This window comes from Chrysemys picta, chromosome 16, assembly GCF_011386835.1.
Source record: "Chrysemys picta bellii isolate R12L10 chromosome 16, ASM1138683v2, whole genome shotgun sequence".
NCBI lineage: Eukaryota > Metazoa > Chordata > Testudines > Emydidae > Chrysemys > Chrysemys picta.
This window is the reverse complement of record NC_088806.1, coordinates 12,718,670-12,735,428: the sequence shown is the minus strand read 5'-3', so window position 1 is coordinate 12,735,428 and position 16,759 is coordinate 12,718,670. Positions and strand designations below refer to the sequence as shown.

The window sequence follows — 16,759 nt, the reverse complement described above, 5'->3', positions numbered from 1 at the left end:
GTGCACCTGGGTTATGTCTACCCTGAAAAGATAGTTGTGTTTTTACACCCAGATAGCTGATTTGAGCAATTTAGGCCATGTCTACATTAGAGACCTTACAGCGGCCCAGCTATAGTGATGCAGCCGCGCTGGTGTTAAATCTCTTGTGAAGTCGCTCTGTGCTGGAGGGAGAGAGCTCTCCTGTCAACATAATTAAACTACCCACAACGAGCAGCGGTAGCTATGTCGGCAGGAGAAGCTCTCCCACCGACATAGCGCTGTGCACACTGCCAATTATGCCGGCAAAACTTACGTTACTCGGGGTGTGTGTGTTTTTTTCACACCCCTGAGCGACATAAGTTTTGCCGACATAAGTGATGGTGTAGACATGGCCTAACTCAAAGTACAGTTCTGGTGGAGACAAGTTTTTATCTCACTGTAGCTAGATGAGGTCAACCCTCTCTCTCCCAATTCGGACTGATGGACATTTCTGTCAAGAGGGACACACACTCCCATAACTCATAAGACAAAGGAGTTGATAGAAAGGATCGCAGGATTCACCCCAAAGTAAGGTGAGCTGCAAAAGACAGAAGGTGGCAACTCATCCGAGGGGAGCTGAGAGACTGCAGTAAAGGAAATGGTGCAATCAACCTTAAAGACCAATATGTGGGAGTTAGCCAATGTGTTACAAAAACAAAACAAAACAAAACAAAACAAAACCCACCAAAAAAAAAAAAAAAATCTTTGGGCAGCCCTACTGAATACAAGTATAGTGTTATTCTCCTGTGTGGATTCTCTGATGTGTGATAATCCGTGAACTATGACTGAAGCCTTTCCCACACTCAGGGCACGACTAGGTCTACACTCCTGTGTGTATTTTTTGATGTGGGACAAGCTCTGAGCTCCGACTGAAGCTTTTCCCACACTCAGAGCAGCTATAGGCTGTCTCCTCTGTGTGGATTCTGTGATGTGCGGCAAGGATTGAGTACCGATTGAAGCTTTTCCCACACTTACAGCAAGTGTAGGGTCTTTCTCCTGTGTGGATTCTCCTATGTCTGATAAGGTCTGAGCTCTGACGGAAGCTTTTCCCACACTCAGGGCAGCTGTAGGGTTTCTCCCCTGTGTGGATTTTGAGATGTACGGCAAGGGTTGATCTCTGATAGAAGCTTTTCCCACACTCAGAGCAGCTATAGGGTGTCTCCCCTGTGTGGATTCTGTGATGTGAGGCAAGGCTTGAGTGCCGATGGAAGCTTTTCCCACACTCACAGCAAGTGTAGGGTCTTTCTCCTGTGTGGATTCTCCTATGTAACATAAGCTCTGACCTCCGACTGAAGCTTTTCCCGCACTCAGAGCACGTGTAGGGTTTCTCCCCTGTGTGGATTCTCAGATGTCTGATAAGGTTTGATCTCCGATTGAAGCTTTTCCCACACTCAGGACATGTGTAGGGTTTCTCTCCCGTGTGAATTCTGTGATGTATGATAAGCTTTGATCTCCGATTGAAGCTTTTCCCACACTCGGGGCATGCGTCTGGTCTCTCTCCAGTGTGGATTCTGTGATGGATGATGAAGGGTGTTCCTCCTGTGTTGATTCTCTCATGTCGAATAAGGTCTGAGCCTCTACTGAACTTTTTCCCTGGTCTGTTCTGACTCTCACGGTAGTTTGTCTGTGCACAACTCCAGGAAACTTTCCCTTTGGATCTTTCTGAGAACGTCCCATGTGCTTCTACTTGCTCAGCATCGTCTTGTTGAGGATTTTCCACCTCATTCACCATCCCATCACCTACTAGGATAGGGAGAGAAACCGGAAACAGGTCACTCCCTTTTCCAGAGAAAAGGGGAACCTCAGAGAGGGGAATGGAAGAAAGGGGGGAACAAACGAAAGTGAGTGATGGAGAGATCAAACAAAGAAAGAGCTGAATCTCCCCCAAACCTTTCCCCAGAGGAGAGAGACGAGGGGATCAATTCTGGGTCTAAATCTCAACCAAACACTCAGGGAGAAAGCAGAGTGGGGAGGGAGCTACTGTCAGTCAGGACAGGTAGGAAGCCGTAAGTGAAGTCTGCCATGAGGATGCCACACCTCCTGAGAACAATCCTGAACTCAGAGAGCTCACAAGGGCTTAGTAGGAATCCCAAATATTTCCCTAATTCAGGGACAGATTTTGAGTTGGTTCAACTGATTCCTCACCTGTGCAGGTATCTCTCAGGGTCTCTCTTTCCTCAGAGTCCTGGAGGTCTGGGACCCATGGCTCCTCCCCTCGTTCCAGCCAGGAGATCACATCAGGTTTGGAAACTGGAAACCGTGCACAAGTGACAGAAAACGAGTGAGATCAACTGAATTTGTGGCATACTTGTGTCACATTCTGGGGGTGCAATCCAGAGCCCCGAAAGGTTGTGTCACCACCTGCCCTGTAATCCTGGGTTCCTCACAATGTTTTGCTGTTGTAGCTGCTAACCTGAGCCGCTGAGAAACAGCCTACCAGCGTGCAGGTCACACCCTGAGTGTTTGTGTAAGGCTACAGCCCTGGCCCAGCAGCCTGTCAGCAACATTCCAGTCCCACTCTGGCCTCCACCAGCCTGGGTTACGACGTGCAGGGTGGCCCAAACACACTCCCCGGCCCAAATTTCTCCCGAAACATGTGTTCTGCACTGACCAGCCCTCTCCTGGACAGTTCACATATGAGAGGTCTGTTGCCCCTCAAGGGACCAATATTCAAGAATTTGCTACTTTAACTGGAGTTAGCAAACACAACACTGGATTCGTTTTGATTACAAATAAAACAAGTGTATTTCACTACAAAGAGAGAGATTTGAAGTGAGTACAAGCATAAAGTATTAAAAGTCAGAAATGGTTACAAGAGAAATAAAGATAAAATGTTTTCTAAAACTTAACAAGCACAACTTCGTTCAAGGTAAAATCCTTAGGATGTGTTCCCAGGGTTGACCAAATTATCAGGTCAGGATCTCCACCAATGTCAAAGGGCTGGTTCCTTTGTCTTCTCCCCCCCCCTCCACTTTGACCTAAGAAGTGCCTTGGGGTGTTTGTCCCTCACTTTTATAGTCCAGTCACCCTTTGGCCTGGTCTACACTACGGGTTTAGGTCGACTTTAGCAGCGTTAAACCGAATTAAGCCTGGACACGTCCACACAACGAAGCCCTTTCTTTCGACTTAAAGGGTCCTTTAAACCGGTTTCTTTACACCACCTCTGACGAGGGGATTAGCGATAAAACCGGTCTTTGCGGGTCGGAATTGGGGTAGTGTGGACGGAATTCGACGTTATTGGCCTCCGGGAGCTATCCCACAGTGCTTCATTGTGACCGCTCTGGACAGCACTCTCAACTCAGATGCACTGACCAGGTAGACAGGAAAAGACCCGCGAAGGTTTGAATTTCATTTCCTGTTTGCCCAGCGTGGAGAGCACAGGTGACCCCGCAGAGCTCATCAGCACAGGTAACCGTGATGGAGTCCTCCCAGGATCGCAAAAGAGCTCCAGCATGGACCGAACGGGAGGTACGAGATCTGCTCGCCATATGGGGAGATGAAGCAGTGATAGCTGAACTCCGTAGCAGTAAAAGAAATGGAAAAGTATTAGAAAAGATCTCCAAGGCCATGAAGGACCGAGGCCATAACAGGGACACACAGCAGTGCCGCGTGAAAATTAAGGAGCTACGGCAAGCTTACCACAAAGCCAGAGAAGCAAACGGAAGGTCCGGGGCAGAGCCGCAAACTTGCCGCTACTACGCGGAGCTGCATGCGATCCTAGGGGGTGCAGCCACCACTACCCCAACCGTGTGTTATGACTCTCTCACTGGAGAAACACACAGGGAAGACGGTTTGGGGAACGAGGAAGATGACGATGGAGGTACTGTAGGTAGCTCACAGCAGCAAGGAAGCGGAGAAACCGGTTTCCCCAACAGCCAGGATATGTTTGTGACCCTGGACCTGGAACCAGTAACCCCCGAACTCACCCAAGACCCTCAGGGCACACAGGAGACCTCTGGTGAGTGTAACTTTGTAACTATTTGTAAACATTACCAAAAAAAAGCAAGCGTGTTTAATGATTACTTTGCCCTGGCAATCGCGGCCAGTACATCTACTGGAAAAGTCTGTTAACGTGTATGGGGATGGAGCGGAAATCCTCCAGGGACATCTCCAGAAAGCTCTCCTGGTTGAAATGGGGTGATTTTATTAAGGGGACATTCAGAGGCGCCCGTTCCTGCTCTTCTGACCAGAAATGTTCCCCGCTGTTAACCATGCGGTGGGGGGAGGGGTGAAGTGATCATCCCAGAGAATCGTGTGTGTGTGTGGGGGGGGGTTTACTTGTGTTTGTGCCGCATGTTAACCGGGAAACCGCAGCCCCCTCCTTTTACATTGAAACCCCATTTTAAATGGACAACCCAATTCATCCTTGATATGGGAAATGCGCTGCTGTTTGCAACCTTTCCCACATGTTAAGAAGGTTAAAAAAGCCAAAACACTGTGGCCTACGATGGCTGCCTGCAAGCCGAAATATGCGACCTTGTAATGAAAGAGTGTACCCATTGTTCTCTAAAATGTGTCTTTTTTAACCACCTCTCCCTTCTCCTCCGCCAGCTGCAAATGTTTCTCCTTCGCAGAGGCTCGTGAACATTAGAAAGAGAAAACGTAGGACGAGGGACGAGATGTTCACGGAGCTGCAGTTGTCCGCCCAGGCTGATAGAGCACAGCAGAATGCGTGGAGGCAGTCAATGTCGGAGATGAGAAAAGCCCAATATGAACGAGAGGAGAGGTGGCGGGCTGAATCGCGGGAAGAACAGAGCAAGTGGCGGGCTGAAGACGATAGGTGGCGTCAGCTTGCAGACAGACGGCAAGAGTCAATGCTCCGTCTGCTGGAGCATCAAACTGATATGCTCGAGCGTATGGTTGAGTTGCAGGAAAGGCAGCAGGAGCAGAGACCGCCGCTACAGCCCCTGTGTAACCAACAGCCCTCCTCCCCAAGTTCCATAGCCTCCTCACCCAGACGCCCAAGAACACGGTGGGGGGGCCTCCGTCCACCCAGTCACTCCACCCCAGATGATCGCCCAAGAATCAGAAGGCTGGCCTTCAATAAGACTTAAAGTTTTAAAATGCAGTGTGTCCTTTTCCATCCCTCCTCCCCCACCCATCCCAGGCTACCTTGGCAATTATCCCCCTACCTCTGTAAGGAACTAATAAAGAATGCATGAATGTTAAAAAAAAATGACTTTATTGCCTCTGCAAGCGGGAGGGGAGGGTAGGGTGGGGTGGTTGGTTTACAGGGAAGTAGAGTGAACCGGGTCGGGGGGGGGGGGTTTGGAGGGTTCATCAAGGAGAAACAAACAGAAGTTTCACACAGTAGCCTGGCCAGTCACAAAACTCGTTTTCAAAGCTTCTCTGATGCGCACCGCGCCCTGCTGTGCTCCTCTAACCGCCCTGGTGTCTGGCTGCGCGTAATCAGCGGCCAGGCGAGTTGCCTCAACCTCCCACCCCGCCATAAAGGTCTCCCCCTTACTCTCACAGATATTGTGGAGCGCACAGCAAGTAGCAATAACAATGGGGATATTCTTTTCGCTGAGGTCTGAGCGAGTCAGTAAGCTGCGCCAGCGCGCTTTTAAACGTCCAAATGCACATTCCACCACCATTCGGCACTTGCTCAGCCTGTAGTTGAACAGGTCCTGACTCCTGTCCAGGCTGCCTGTGTACGGCTTCATGAGCCATGGCATTAAGGGGTAGGCTGGGTCCCCAAGGATCACGATAGGCCTTTCAACATCCCCAATGGTCACTTTCTGGTCCGGGAAGAAAGTCCCTTCCTCCAGCTTTCGAAACAGAGCAGAGTTCCTGAAGACGCGAGCATCATGTACCTTTCCCGGCCATCCCACGTTGATGTTGGTGAAACGTCCCTTGTGATCCACCAGGGCTTGCAGCAGCATTGAAAAGTACCCCTTGCGGTTTACGTAGTCGGTGGCTTGGTGCTCCGGTGACAAGATAGGGATATGGGTTCCGTCTATGGCCCCGCCACAGTTTGGGAATCCCATTTCAGCAAAACCATCCACTATTGACTGCACGTTGCCCAGAGTCACTACCCTTGCTATCACCAGGTCTTTCATTGCCCTGGCAAATTGGATCACAGCAGCCCCCACCGTAGATTTGCCCACTCCAAATTGATTCCTGACTGACCAGTAGCTGTCTGGCGTTGCAAGCTTCCACAGGGCTATCGCCACTCGCTTCTCAACTGTGAGGGCTGCTCTCATCTTGGTATCCTGGCGTTTCAGGGCAGGGGAAAGCAAGTCACAAAGTTCCATGAAAGTGCCCTTACGCATGCGAAAGTTTCGCAGCCACTGGGAATCGTCCCATACCTGCAGCACGATGCGGTCCCACCAGTCTGTGCTTGTTTCCCGGGCCCAGAATCGGCGTTCCACGGCATCAACCTGCCCCAGTGACACCATGATTTCCACATTGCTGGGGCCTGTGCCTTGTGAGAGGTCTATGTCCATGTCAATTTCCTCATCACTCTCGTCGCCGCGCTGCAATCGCCTCCTCGCCTGGTCCGGGTTTCGCCTTGGCATGTCCTGGCTCTGCATATACTCCAGGACAATGCGCGTGGTGTTCATAGTGCTCATAATTGCCGCGGTGATCTGAGCGGGCTCCATGATCCCAGTGCTAGCTATGGCGCCTGGTCAGAAAAAAGGCGCGAAAGTAGTATCTGATGGACCAGGAGAAGGAGGGAGGGCGGGCGGGAGGGAGGGAGGGCCGAGTGACGACATGGCGTACAGGTACAGGGACAGGGAGAAACACAAACAACTGTCACACAGAATGGTCCCCCCAAAGATTAAACTGGAAACCCTGGGCTTAGCAGGCCATTGATTTCACGGAGGAAGGGGAAGCATATGAATACAGAACAAATCTATTTTTTACATCTTCAGGTGGCAGCCGACGGTGCAGCATGAGTGACAGCCATACCAGTATGACGATGACGGATACCAATCATAAAATACCATCATCTGCCAAAAGGCAAGGGGCTGCTGCTGTGTAGCAATGCAGCCCCACGTCTGCCAGCCCCACGTCCGCCAGCACCCAGCATCGCCCTCGGCCTCTTCTGGGTGCTTAGCAGACAATACTGGGCAATTGGCAGAAAATAGTATATTTCGACTGGTAGCCATCATCATCGAAACAGTAGCATGTCTGCCCAGGTGGCCATGATTGACAGCCACACCAATACGATGACGACGGGTACCAGTCATAATATACCATCGCCTGGCAAGGGGCTGGTGCAATGCAGCCCTACGGCTGCCAGCCCCATGGCTATCACTCATGCTACACCGTCTACCGCCAAAAGGCAGTTAGCAGCTGCTGCTGTGTAGCAGTGCAGTCCCACGTCTGCCAGCACCCAGAGGACATATGGTGACGGTGAGCTCAGCTGAGCTGAGCGGGCTCCATGCTTGCCGTGGTATGTTGTCTGCACAGGTAACCCAGGTAAAAAGGCGCGAATCTATTGTCTGCGTTGCTGTGACGAGGGGGGAGGGGCCTGACGACATGTACCCAGAACCGCCCGCGACACTGTTTTGTATCATCCGGGCATTGGAATCTCAACCCAGAATTCAAAGAAAAGGTGCGAACCGCTTCTCGGCTCTCTGAGCTGTGGCGCAAACGTAGTATCTGACGGACTAGGGGAAGGAGGGAGGGCGGGCTGAGTGACGACATGGCGTACAGGCACAGGGAATTAAAATCAAGAACGGTGGCTGTGCATCAGGGAGAAACACAAACAACTGTCACACAGAATGTTCCCCCCAAAGATTAAACTGAAAACCCTGGGCTTAGCAGGCCGTTGATTTGACGGAGGGAGGGGGAAGCAAATGAATACAGAGCAAATCTATTTTTTACATCTTAAGACGACGGTGCAGCGTGACTGATAGCCCTCGGCATCTTTCTGGGTGCTTGGCAGCAAATACGGGGCGGCGTATGACGATGGTCTTCAGGCCTATTGCACAATCGGCTGCTCGGGGAAGACTCTGCTAACGTGCGATGACCCGACTTGTAATAGGACGGCTAATAGTCGTAATACACCATTTACTGCCAAAAGGCAAGCCCCACGGCTGCCAGCACCCAGATCGCCGATGAAGGCTACCAGTGTACTGCACCGTCTACCGCCAAAAGGCAGTTAGCAGCTGCTGCTGTGTAGCAATGCAGTCCCACGTCTGCCGGCACCCAGAGGACATATGTTGACGGTGAGCTGAGCTGAGCGGGCTCCATGTTGTCTGCACAGGTAACCCAGGTAACCCAGGTAAAGAGGCGCGAATCTATTGTCTGCCGTTGCTGTGACGGGGGAGGGAGGGGCCTGACGACATGTACCCAGAACCGCCCGCGACACTGTTTTGCATCATCCGGGCATTGGGATCTCAACCCAGAATTCAAAGGGGGGGCGGAGACTGCGGGAACTGTGGGATAGCTGTGGGATAGCTACCCATAGTGCAATGCTCTGGAAGTCGACGCTAGCCTTGTACTGTGGACGCGGTCCGCCGACTAGAGCACCTAGAGCATTTTATTGTGTGGACACACACAATCGGCTGTATACAACCGATTTCAATAAAACCGGCTTCTATAAATTCGAACTAATTTCGTAGTGTAGACGTACCCTTTGAAGTGGATTCTACTCAGGATTGCCCCTCAAAGCAAAGTTTATTCAAACAGCAAAGAAGGTGACGTGGACTCTAGCGGTGAAGGTGAAGCCAGGCTCATTCTTCTCCCCTGTGTATGCTGAAATGCAGATTTGCCTTTGCTCCTGCCATTTCCTCCTCTTGCTGTCTCAAGGACCCTATTACTTATATGCAAACTGAGGTAAGCACACATTCCGTTGTTTAGGTTAGACTGGGTTAACAACTTTTGCCTAGTCATGGCTGTGTGGGTTTGAACATCTACTATTATCATACAAGGGGAATTCATAACTTTGCATACAATGTTGTTACAAACATTTTACTGAATAATTGACCAGTAAGTTATTGGTTTTCAAGTGATACCTCACAAGGCATATTTTGTACAACGGCTATTACAGTGATGCGTAGGGTGTGATTACAGGGGTGCTTTCAGTCACATCTTGTCACAAAAAAGATTCCATTTAACCCCACCTTATTTTTAAGGGGTAACATCCCCAGGCCAGCTTCCTTTGCTCAAAGCAGCAGGATAGTGAGTATTATCAATCATGTTTGTTGGGATGGTGCTGAATTATTATGAATGACTGTGATTGATATGAATGTAGTAAGGCTTGATAGGTCTGAATTTGCTAAAGGATTCTGGGAGCAGGATTCTCTTATCATCAGATGGGATGCTGAAATTGCACTTGAATGCTGACACAACTATGGATTATGAATGGTTAACCAGAGGCGCTGTGTGTGTGTGTGTGCGTGCGTGCACGCACGTGCGCTGGAACTTTTGTCATAGTCAGTTGATGGCCAGCTCACTAAGTAAATGGGCAGAAAACACTTGAACGGTGAGCTTGGTACTAACTGATCTGGGTCAAGATGACCCTTTAGGATGGCACCACCCTAACAGCTCAAGGGAATGATTGATGAGAAAGTATAGACCAACTGATCTTTGGTCTCTGTTCCTCTTTAGCCCTCTTCCAAAAATATTAATTAGGAAAACAAGTAATGACATGCCCACAGGGCACATTTCGGGGTCATGCGACTCCTTTGAGAGCCAGGGGTGTAAGTACTAAGAATATCATAGGTATAGTAGCAGTTCCCAATTAATAGCTGAAGAGGCCTGTGATGCTGTAGAATGGTCAGGGTAGCCAAAACCTTGCTAGGAGGGACTTTTGTGGGACTTTTGGACCAGAGGGTCTCCGGGTAGCCAAGACCCTGCTTCGGGGGACATTCAACAGACCAAGTGCCTGAGAAGAGAAGAAAAGACGTCTCCATCGAGGACTGGTAGCTATACCTGCTTTGTTTGCCAACCAGGATACTGTGTAGGGCTGTGATGGGGAGCGGGGGTAGCTCCCTTTCATGGACACCCAGCCAGCTAGCTATAAAGTCCCCGTGGTGGCTGTTCTCTGCTTGCTTTACTTGTAAAGGGTTAAAAAAGCCCTCAGGTAAAAGGAAAGGAGCGGGCACCTGACCACAAGAGCCAATGGGAGGGCTAGAACTTTTTAAAATTGGGGAAAAAACTTCCCTTTGGCTGTTGTTGTTCTCCGGAGAGAGGGGACAGAACAGGACAGGGCTGGAGCTATGCTGTGAAAAGCTTTAAAACCAGGTATGAAAAAGCATCAAGTCATACCTCAACCCTACTTATCTAAAACCCCAAATATGTAAGTAAATCAGGGAATGTCTAGGAAGACACGATTAGGGTTATTTCTTTTATTTCTTATTGGCTTGTGGACTCCACTGTGCTAACCCCAGGTGCTTTTGTTTTGCTTGTAACCTTTAAGTTGAACCTCAAGAGAGCTGTCTTGTTATTGGTCCATTATTAGATGGAAAGGGCAGAATTATCAATTATTATAATAATAATAATAATACAGAAGAAGTAAAAATGTTCAGTGACTATTTCTCTCCTGGATTTGGTGAAAACAAGCAAATTATGTTGTGGTATGTTTATAACAACAACGACACTTTTCATTAAAATCAGAACTCATGAGGATGTTAAATAGAAGCTCCTAACATCAGACGTTTTTTAAATCAGCAGTTCCAGATATCTTCCATTCAAGAGTTTTAAAAAAGCAGGCCGAGGAGCTCTCTGGACCATTAATGCTGTTTTTCAGGAGCTCTTGGAACACTGCGGAAACTCCAGAAGACTGGAAGAAAGCTAAAGTTGCCCCAGTATTTAAAAAAAGTGTAAAAGGGATGACCAAGATAATAGCCCTCACATTGAACCTGGGCAAGATAATGCGGGGAGGGGTATTAATAAAGAATTAAAAGAGGGTAATATAATTCATTCCAATCAACATACTTTTAGGGAAAACAAACCCTCACAAACTAATTGGATTTTTTTTGAAGGAGATCAGAAGTTTGGTTGATAAAGGAATAGTGTTAATGTAATATACTTTGATTTCTTTAAGGTATTTGACTTGGTACAACATGATACTTAAACAACTACATCAATACAAAATTAGCATGACATACATGAACTAGATTTAAAACCAGCTGATACATTTCAAAGTGTAACTCTAAATGGTCATGTGGGTGGGTTTCTATTGGGGTTCCATGGGAATTGGTTACTGGCCCTCTGCTATTTAACTTGCTTATCAATGACTTGGAAGAGAACATAATATCACTAATGAAGTTTGCAGATGACATGAAGTTTGGAGAGTGATAAATAATGAAGTGTGTCAGTGGGTTCGAGCTGCAGCACTGGGAGTCTGGGAAGTTTTTTCAGCCCTGGCCAGGGGGTTATTTCCTGTTCCACAAATAGGGGAAAATTCCACGCCCAAACCCCAGGAGGCTGCTCCTTCAATGTGGTGCCTAATCTAAACTCGTTTGTCCCCTCCTCTTCCCCACCCTGGGTATTTCCTGCCCTCTCTCACTTCCAGCAGCTCCCACCTTTCTGTACATTTACTGCCCATCTCCCTCCAGCCAGAACCCACCACCAGCTCCGTGATAATCCCATACCTCAGCTAACTCTGCTGCAGCCATTGCCTTTCCCGTGGAAGGGTGGGACGATCTGGAGCAAAACATGGACGTTATTCTGTAGCCTGTCGGGGTGAAAAGAGCAATTGGAGAGATTTCAGAAGAGGCGTTTGCCCATTTCACACACCAGTCTTTTCCCCCTGGAAACTGACATTCTAGGCTCTGCCACACTGGAAAACAGTGACTTTATCAGAGGAAGGTCTTCCCACCAGGATTAAACCCTCCTGGGCCTGGTCTACAAAGACCTGGTCTACACTAGGTCAGCGTAAGCTGCATTGCATTGACTTAGTTGCACGTGTATCTGCACTTAAATTTGTCTCCCACCAATGTAAACTGTCCATTATGCCAACACAGTAACACCACCTCCCCAAGCAACCCTGAGCCATGGTCAATGTACTGAGGTCAACACAGTGCCAGTGTAAACACTGCGTTACCCTAACAGTTCTCCAGCAGCTCATAGACTCATAGACTTTAAGGTCAGAAGGGACCATTAGGATCATCTAGTCTGACCTCCTGCACAATGCAGGCCACAGAATCTCACCCACCCACTCCTGTAACAAACCCCTAACCTACTATGCCTGAGTTATTGAAGTCCTCAAATCGTGGTTTAAAGACCTCAAGGTGCAGAGAATCCTCCAGCAAGTGACCCGTGCCCCACGCTGCAGAGGAAGGCGAAAAACCTCCAGGGCCTCTGCCAATCTGCCCTGGAAGAAAATTCCTTCCCGACCCCAAATATGGCGATCAGTTAAACCCTGAGCATGTGGGCAAGACTCACCAGCCAGCACCCAGGAAAGAATTCTCTGTAGTAACTCAGATCCTACCCCATCTAACATCCCATCAAAGGCCATTGGGCATATTTACCTGCTAATAAATCAAAGATCAATTAATTGCCATCCCCTCCATAAACTTATCAAGCTTGGTCTTGAAGCCAGATATGTCTTTTGCTATCCCAGAATGGCTCAGGGCAACAATTTCCCATCTATAAACAATGAGAAACTGCTGCAGATAAAATGGGTGGGAAAACACCCCAAAGCTGAGGAGATTTTAAATTGACACTGGACAACTAGAGAGAAAATGGGGGAAAATCTGAGGAGAAAAGAGAATTAGTCAATAATTGGAGAGAAAATAGGGAATTTACATGGATTTCCTATTCACATTTGATAGTTAGAGAAAAGGGGCACAACTGAGGACATTTTTGCAAATTTTAGAGGTGGGAGGGGAAAGCAGAGACTTCACCCCGCCCCCTCAATCCCTGTCCTGTTGAGAGATGGTGAAATCTGCCACGTCACACTGTCTCTCCCCTCCCTCCATCTCTGTCTTTCCCACTGTCCTTTCCTGACATCTCCACCCTCCAGACACACAAAGGGCAAATCCCATCAGGGCCCAGTCTCTTCCCCTCCTGAATCCCCCAGTTTGCTCCCTGGGCAGATCCTGGCAGGAGCTGAGGGCAGTTGCTTCACTGCTGTACAGGCAGCTCCCAGCCCTCCCTCAGGGACATTCACAACCAGGGAGCACATACCCAGGGACTGTGAAATCTGAGGCTCCTGGGACATTTGTGCAGAGTCACTTCCCTGCCCAACCCCAGCACTTTCCCTGAGGTCTCTGCCTCAGTGGTTGGTGTTGGCAGAGCCCGGGGCGACGGTAGGGGGCTAGTTCCAGCCACTGGAGAAAGTCTCTCCCCTTGGCTGGGCACTGAAGGAGCTTTAACGAAGGTCTCTCCATGGCACAGACCCTGCTGGGGCAGAGGAGCTGCTCGGCCCAGCGTTCCCAGATCACACTGGAGGCAGCAGCGTGTGACCCAAGAAACTCAAACCCGACACCTTGAGTGGAAAGTGAGAGAGAGCAGCCTCCCCTCCGTCAGCAACAGCCAGCGCCCCCGGTGACAGTAACTAATGACACCACCTCCCTCATCTCATTGGCCCCCATGTTAATCTAGAGTCACGCCTTGTCCTTATTGGAGTCAATAAGACCAGAAATGTGGTAGAGGAGGGAGGAGGCCAAAATCCTTGAAAACATGTAATGGGGGATCCCCCCTTTCCCACCACCGCTGCTCCCCACATCTGGGGCAAGGACTCAGGGGGATTTGCCAACCACAGTTTGGGCAGGGCTGGAGGGTTTGGAACATGTGTTAATAACATTCTACAGGGACATCTTACAACTTCACATATAACGTTGCCACACATCGTTTATCAGGACAATAATGGCCAGCAAATTATGAGTTTTCCAATGGCCCCTCACAAGGCATAATTTGTACCATGATTATTGCAATCAGGTGTAGGGTGTGGGCACAGGGCTACGTTCCGTCACACACACACACACACACCCCCGTGCCATCCATTCACACAGGCCCAGGCCAATGCTGCTTTAACAGGAGAGGGGAGGGGATGGAGGAGCCAAAAGAGTCAACAAATTCCGATGTCCTGTCCCTGGCAAATAACGATCCCAGGGACCGAGCTCAGCGCCGGGGGAAAGACCCTCATGGGGACGGTCTGTCCTGGGTTATGGGCACTTGTCTGGCACAGGCAGTGTCAGCATGTGAGGGGTTAATACAGGAGGGGGAGAGAGGCGGGGGCTGCTCTGGGCACTGCCTGAGGGAGCAGGGACCCGGCCATGCACAGAGCAGCCCCAGGAGGGGAGAAAACCCCTCACCCCGCACTGGGGACAGGGAAAGTCAGTCAGGGCCCAGCCCAGGGTCCTGTCAGCAGCTGGGTAGAACGGGGCGGGGAGCGGGGCCGTTAACGGTCATAACGGGGGCCATGGGGAGAGGGGACGCGGGGCCGTTAATGGATATAACGGGCGGGGGGATACACGCGGTACCAGGGGGGGCGGGGCAGGCTCTGCGAGGGGTCCCCGCCCTCACCCGCTGTCGGTCCCCGGGCCCGGCTCTGCCCGCGCGCACAGGGCTAGGGGCGGGGAAACAGTCGTGTCGTCACACCGGAAGCTGCGGGGCGGCCGGGGAGGTTCCGGTTCTGACCATCTCCCTAGCAACGCTGCTGAGCCCGCCAACCTCTGGAGCAACTGCCGCCTCCCCCACCGTCCGCTGCCACGGGCCCCGCCCCTGCTCCGCCCCTTTCCCCGTGACCACCCCCCCTGCTCCACCCCTGCCTCCAAGGCCCCGCCCCTGCTCCCTCTCTTCCCCCATGGCCCCGCCCCGGCATCTCCCCTTTCCCCAAAGCCCCACCCCTGCCCCTCCCCTTTCCCCATGGCCCCGCCCCTTTCAATTTGGCCCCACCCCTGCTCCTCCCCTTTCCCCAAACCCCCGTCCCTGCTCCCCCCTTTCCCCCTGGTGTCACCCCCTGCTCCTCCCCTTTCCACATGGTGTCACCCCCTGCCCGCCCCTTTCCACATGGCCCCGCCCCTCCTCCCCCCCTTTCCCCATGGCCCTGCCCCTGCTCCCCCCTTTCCCCAAAGCCCCGTCCCTGTTCCCCAAACATGCCCACTTTATTTCTGTAGTCTACACTACCATGGTAAGTCGATCCAAGTTACGCTACTCCAGCAGCTACATGAACGTAGCAACGTAGCTTAGGTCAACTTACTGCAGTGTCTACACCGCGTTGCATCGACAGGAGATGCTCTCCCGTCGATTTACCTTAGTCCTCTCATTCCGGTGGAGTACCGGAATCGACCAGAGAGCACTCTGTGGTCAATTTAGCGGGTCTTCACTCGACCAGCTAAATCGACCCCCGCTGCATCGATTGCAGCAGCATCAATCCTCGATAAGTGTAGACATAGACTAAGTTAAGAATGAGACACAGACCTGAATCAGAATCTCTGATTTTATTTCTGTTCAAAAATTGTTATTTTTCTACAGCTATCTTACATTCAACACCGATTTCATTTTATACTCATTTGCAGCACCTACAAAGGGTTAGTTCAACAAAACCACCACTTCTGTTTCCTCTACCTCTGCATAGTTACACAACATTTCACAAATCAAAATATTAGCTAGGCGATATATTCAGGAGTGATCTCCGGTAGGACTTGGGTCATAACTTCGTAAGCATTTTGCAAAGTTCCCAGTCACATACTGTGGAACTTTCTTACTGGATCATCTAAGACAGGGGTCCCCAATGCAGTGCCCACGGGTGCCATGGCACCCGCCAGGGCATCTACGTGCGCCCGCCTACTGTCCACTGGACAAGCAGCCACCAAAATGCTGCCAAGAAGCAGCAAAGTCAAGAAGAGCCGCCACCGAAATGCCGCCGATTTTTGGCAGCATTTTGACAGCAACGCCTCTTGAGGACGCTGCTTGTCAGCGGTATTTTGGCGGCAATGCTTCTTGGCACTGCCGTTTCTCGGCAGCATTTGGGTGGCTGCTTGTCCAGCACCCGTGCTCCTCGGCGGCTAGTCGTCCGGCACCCGCCCCACGGAAAGGTTGGGACCACTGATCTAAGACAATATGGATCTAAAGAATTGAACAAAACTATCATCAGTAAGTTGCACAATCTGGGGTGGGCAGTCGTTCACCATTTCATAGTGGGGATTTAAAAACACCTCTGTTCCCTTGGTAGCATGTCCAATACCTTAGGGTACGTCTATACCCAGCCGCTAGTTCGGCGGCTGGCAATCGAACTTCTGGGTTCGACTTATCGCGTCTTGTCTGGACACGATAAGTCGAACCCGGAAGTGCTCGCCGTCGACTGCGGTACTCCAGCTAGACGAGAGGAGTACCGCGGAGTCGACGGGGGAGCCTGCCTGCCGCGTGTGGACCGAGGTAAGATCGAACTAAGGTACTTCGAACTTCAGCTACGTTATTCACGTAGCTGAAGTTGCGTACCTTAGTTCGATTTGGGGGGTTAGTGTAGACCAAGCCTTAGAGTATTCTCCTCTGTTGCCTGAAGTGCATTACAAATTTCTCCATGTCATCATGAAAGGGTGGGAGGAAAGCAAAAATAAAATAAGAAGTGACTATTTTTAACAGATAGTTATTTGTCCCAAAGTCCCCAATAAATCTGAGCTACATTCTGTCAAACAAAACTAATATCCAGGTACGTAACCAAACAGCCTTCAGGAAAGAGGAAGACCCACATCACTGAGTGGTATAAAGCAACAGAGGGTCCTGTGGCACCTTTGAGACTAACAGAAGTACTGGGAGCATAAGCTTTCGTGGGTAAGAACCTCACTTCTTCAGATGCACTTGCATCTGAAGAAGTGAGGTTCTTACCCACGAA

At 50.3% G+C, this 16,759-nt stretch overlaps 3 protein-coding genes across 25 annotated transcripts in view; 1 reads left to right on the top strand and 2 right to left on the bottom strand.

Moving 5' to 3' along the window:
- LOC101945171 (zinc finger protein 420-like) overlaps window positions 1–14,471 on the bottom strand; it is a 124,774-nt gene extending 110,303 nt beyond the window's left edge. Inside the window, exons 1-2 of one of the 3 annotated variants that reach the window (XM_065569659.1) lie at window positions 11,571–11,653; window positions 2,164–2,268 (exon numbers count right to left, since the gene is read on the bottom strand). The gene's annotated coding sequence lies outside the window, so the exon portion shown is untranslated. Of the gene's footprint in view, window positions 1–2,163; window positions 2,294–11,570; window positions 11,654–14,448 lie in introns of those variants that run through there. The other 2 variants (XM_065569653.1, XM_065569660.1) reach the window with 2 other exon arrangements.
- LOC135976036 (nascent polypeptide-associated complex subunit alpha, muscle-specific form-like) overlaps window positions 1–16,759 on the top strand; it is a 1,165,876-nt gene that overhangs the window by 1,082,432 nt on the left and 66,685 nt on the right. The gene's annotated exons all lie outside the window — the stretch shown is intronic.
- The window catches only part of LOC103306853 (zinc finger protein 436-like), a 495,746-nt gene continuing 494,340 nt past the window's right edge, over window positions 15,354–16,759 (bottom strand). For all 21 annotated transcript variants that reach the window (XM_065569420.1, XM_065569416.1, XM_065569418.1 and 18 more), the window contains one exon: window positions 15,354–16,620. The gene's annotated coding sequence lies outside the window, so the exon portion shown is untranslated. The remainder of the gene's footprint in view (window positions 16,621–16,759) is intronic.